At 48.2% G+C, this 5000-nt stretch overlaps 1 protein-coding gene across 1 annotated transcript in view; it reads right to left on the minus strand.

The window, feature by feature from the left end:
* The window catches only part of LOC136944385 (adhesion G protein-coupled receptor B1-like), a 56979-nt gene that overhangs the window by 24396 nt on the left and 27583 nt on the right, over nucleotides 1-5000 (minus strand).

Consider the following 5000-nt stretch of genomic DNA (forward strand, 5'->3'; position numbering starts at 1 on the left):
CAAAACACAGTAAAGGATATCAGCCACGTTGTAAATACACATTAATTTGACATTTACCTTTAAGAAGTTAAGAACATTCACGCGGAGCCTGTTCCGTGTTCCAAGCCCAAATGCTTTCCAAAAGATAAGCAACAATCCCACAGGCTTGATTAGGATATAAGTTCTTCCTTCTTTGAAGCAGAAAGGCTGTTTTCTTTTTGGATATACCACAGAGCAGATTACATTAGGAAAATGAATCTTAGACAACTCAAATTTGAACGTGCTTATTCCAAGTGTCAATGTGTTGAATAAACAAGAATCCAGTATAAATTGGCTATGGCACCACGTCGATCCAAAATAAAACGTTCCCCAATATTCTTTGAAAAAATGGCTTTAAAACACTTTTCTTTTTTAAATACGAATGGATATAATTCCAAATGTGACATAAGCCTTTTGTCACAAAGTTACTCTCCAAATTCCTATGGCTGCGGGCTGAAAATGCTCCCAGGTGAAGGTCTAACAAACTGTAAAATAAAGGGAGAAGACTGTAAAATAAAGGGAGAAGATTGTGCGTTGCATTGTTTTCCAGAGCGTGCGTTTCGGAAGCACCGTGCCTCGCAGCTTTGGTGTGTCCTTGCCCGTGTGTCAGCGCTCGGGAGCTGGATTCTGTCTTTGAAGCCCTGCGGTTCGTCACCACGGCTACGCACGAGCCCCCTCTTCTGGAGTCCGCGCGCTGCGTGGTCACACGTCGGTGTGGATGAGACGGAAGGAGGATGGGGAGATGAGCACAAGACGAGACCGAAATAAAACAAAAAGAGAGAAAAAGAGAAATGAGCCGTTTTTATTTTCATTAACTCTTGGGATTTCCTCATGGATCCGTTGTGTCAGTGTTTGTACCTAAATGTATGTATGGTGCTTCTATTCTATTTAGTAAAAATAAAACATGTATTTCATTTTGCCAGGCTGTCAGTCTGCATGGTGACATTCACCTCAAAGCAAAACGGCCCTGGGTTCGATCCCCTGTTGGGTCCCAGTTTGGTGCTCAGATGGGCTATCAGCCAGGCCTATCTAGTGCATGTTCTCCCTGTGATCAGTTGGATTTCTTCCACAAAGAACAGCCCACAATAAAGAAGGTTGCTGTCCAGCATTTGGGCTTGGCTCCTGTCACCTCGATGTGGCTGACCACTCCTCCTGGCTGCCCTTGGAGGAGCGACAGCAGGATGAACAAAAAGGAGAGAGGGAATTTCATTGGTGGACTCTGGAGAATGTGTGTGTGTGTTGATGTCACCGCTTCCTGTACGTGTGTATCACATGATCAGAAAATATTTGCTTTAACACTTACTTAAGGCTTTCTTTTAGGCCTGTGTGTCAAATTTGACAGCGAGCCGTTATGCACCAGACATATTTTTCCTGTCTATGTGCAATAACTGGCACGTACCTTAAAAAACACATGATGACAACAGGATTACCCCTCCAGCCACAGGTACATGAGGCAGTCTACCCCCCCCAGCTCCCCCCCCCCCCACCCCCTTTCCAGTTTTGCCCTAGATCAGGCGTCAGGTGTTTGGACTACTTTCAGAAGGGACTCTCCACAGTGGAGCGTAGGCGCGAGGTGATCTCCCGATATGGGGATTTCCGAGTCTGGAAGGTTCCGAGTGTCTCATCCAGTGGGCGTGTTTCTTTGGTGTTTCTGTGCTGCTCTGGGAGGCGTTGAGTGGGCAGTGGTGATGAGATCCTCATTATGCAGCACCGATCCCAGATATTTGGAAACATTCGTTGCTTATACACTTACGTCTCTGCTGTGGTTTACTGAGGTTATAGCCCACCAGTTTGTGTGTGTGTGTGTGTGTGTGTTTGTACATGCATGTGTGTGTGTGTGTGTGTTTGTACTGAGGTTATAGCCCACCAGTTAGTGTGTGTGTGGATGTGTGTTTGTACATGTATGGTGTGTGTGTGTGTGTTTGTATATGTGTGTGTCGTGCGTGTGTCGGGTGTGTGTGTGTGCATGTGTGTGTGTTTGTACATGTCTGTGTAGATGTGAGTGTGTGTCGTGTGCGTTAGGTGTGTGTGTGTATGTGTGTGTTTCTGTACGTGTCTATATGTGTGTGTGTGTCATGCGCGCATGGATGTGTTTGTGTGTGTAGATTAACTCCCACTATTAAAAAACATAATCAGCCATGTTCTCAAGCTTTCCCAGGATTCCTCTCTTGTGAAACACCTGAGCAGGTCTTGAAGGTGTTAATCTTTCAAACAAATCGTCACATCAAACCTGTGATCGGGCCTCATCGTGACAGATCTAGCATGGATGACATGTGGCCGTGCTGCAGACAGGGCTGCCTGTCAGCCTCTCTCAGAGATGCTGGGTTTAGCTCTTTGTGGAAGAGTCAATATTCAGCTCCAGTTCTGTCACTGCCTTTCATGTCTGCTATCAGAAGCCACCCCCTCTATGGCGACCTTGTCCCTCCACCCTGCCCAGAACCTGACCCAGACCTCCCTCGGTGAAGTATTCCAGATCCTCTAGACACACGCTCAAAAACACACACACATAGGAGCACACACAGACACAAACGCACACTCAAACAAACGCACACTCAAAGACAAAGAGAGAGAGAGAGAGAGAGATAGAGAGAGATAGAGAGAGAAGAGAGATTGAGATAGCTAGACAAAGAGAGAGAGAAACATGCACAATATGCCACAAACACACTTCTTTTAGCCAGTGAGCTCCACCACACAGCTGGATCGCTCTTCTGATCCAAGGCCTAGAGAGATCTGACAGGCTTCTGAAGGCAGACAACACCAGTAATATCCTGCACACACACACACACGTGTACACAGACACACACATGTGTACACAGACATAGACATGTGTACATACACACACACACATGTGTACACAGACATAGACACACACACACACACACGTACACACACACGTGTACACAGACATACACACGTGTACACAGACATAGACACACACAAATGTACATGCACACACACACGTGTACACAGCTACACACATTTACATTTAGTCATTTAGCAGACGCTCTTATCCAGAGCGACTTACAGTAAGTACAGGGACATTCCCCTGAGGCAAGTAGGGTGAAGTGCCTTGCCCAAGGACACAACATCAGTTGGCATGACCGGAATCAAACTGGCAACCTTCGGATTACTAGCCCGATTCCCTCACCGCTCAGCCACCTGACTCCCTGACACACACACACATACATACACACACACAGGTTTACACATGCACATGTATGCATGCACACATACATACACACACACACAAGCATACACATACACACACTTCAACACAAACACACACTGTTCTTGCATACACACACACATACTTAAAGACCTCCAACACAGAACTGGTTTAATGGATCATTTTGAACCGATTACACTTGTCAGTGCAGACGTACACAGAACAGAACGCAAACATTGAGTGGTGCCCGTCTTTTCACCGCCATGCTGCAAATGTACCAAAACACGCCTAAAGTGCTGGCTGCCAGCCCGCCGTTCTGCCGCCTCTATGGAGCAATCACATTCCAGGCACAATCAAAGCCTTTCGCCCGTCATGAGTTACATTTACGAGCGGCCGAGAGTGCGTTTTCCTCAGTCCCTTTGTGCCGCAGTTATCTCCAGTCCCAGCATGGCCCAGTGGAGCAAGGTAGTGTGTGTGTGTGGTGTGTGTGGTGTGTGTGTGTGTGGGGGGGGGAGCAGCTGTGCTAGCAGATGAACTAATAAAGCTACTTCTAAAAGTACCCCAATCCCATAATGCCTGGCACAGACAGTGGCCGGCCGGCCGTGGGTTGCGCGGGGGGGGGGGGGGGGGGGGGGGGCATAAGTGATTTGAAGTTGTCTGCAGTAATGAGTGGGTGTAAAGACACATCTGAACAGCGTCCTGGTTGGGTTGAGCTCAGGCTGAATTCATAGAATGATGTGAATCGTTTTGCTGCCGGTGTTGATTGAAGGGATGTATTTTTTCGCTCTGTCACAAATGGTCCACTTGGACCAATATTGTCGCATTTCGGGTTTTAGTGTGTGTAAGGTGTGTGTGTAAGGTGTGTGTGTGTATGTCAGGTATGAAAGCAAGGTGTGTCTGTAAGATGTGTGTGTGTAAGGTGTGTGTGTGTAAGGTGTGTGTAAGGTGTGTGAATAAGGTGTCTGTGTGTAAGGTGTGTGTGTAAAATGTGTGAGTTTGGCCTTAGCCTACATTAACCCCTGACCCCTCCATCATGTGCCCACACTCCAGAAGTGTTCAACAGTGTCACGGGACAGGTTAACACATCATCAGGAGGTTCTTGAAGGGTAGCTGTCTGTAGGCAGGCTGTCTGTAGTCAGGGTGTCTGTAGGCAGGCTTGTCCTGTAGTCAGGGTGTCTGTAGTCAGGGTGTCTGTAGTCAGGGTGTCTGTAGTCAGGGTGTCTGTAGGCAGGCTGTCTGTAGTCAGGGTGTCTGTAGTCAGGGTGTCTGTAGTCAGGGTGTCTGTAGGCAGGCTGTCTGTAGTCAGGGTGTCTGTAGTCAGGGTGTCTGTAGTCAGGGTGTCTGTAGGCAGGCTGTCTGTAGGCAGGCTGTCTGTAGTCAGGGTGTCTGTAGTCAGGGTGTCTGTAGTCAGGGTGTCTGTAGGCAGGCTGTCTGTAGGCAGGGTGTCTGTAGGCGGGCTGTCTGTAGGCAGGGTGTCTGTAGGCGGGCTGTCTGTAGGCAGGCTGTAGTCTCTCCTCTCTGGTCTGTAGTCTCTCCTCTCTGGTCTGTAGTCTCTCCTCTCTGTACTGTAGTCTCTCCTCTCTGGTCTGTAGTCTCTCCTCTCTGGTCTGTAGTCTCTCCTCTCTGGTCTGTAGTCTCTCCTCTCTGGTCTGTAGTCTCTCCTCTCTGGTCTGTAGTCTCTCCTCTCTGGTCTTGGCCGAGCTACATATCTTTTCAGCAGCTCAAGGAGGACTGTGCTGTCAGAGAAGCACAGAAGGAGTTTCTCTGCGACCTTTTTCACGTCACTTACCAGGAAGGCCCTGGAGGGTTGTAGATG

The sequence above is a fragment of the Osmerus mordax genome, chromosome 6, assembly GCF_038355195.1.
Source record: "Osmerus mordax isolate fOsmMor3 chromosome 6, fOsmMor3.pri, whole genome shotgun sequence".
In the NCBI taxonomy this organism is placed as follows: Eukaryota; Metazoa; Chordata; class Actinopteri; order Osmeriformes; family Osmeridae; genus Osmerus; species Osmerus mordax.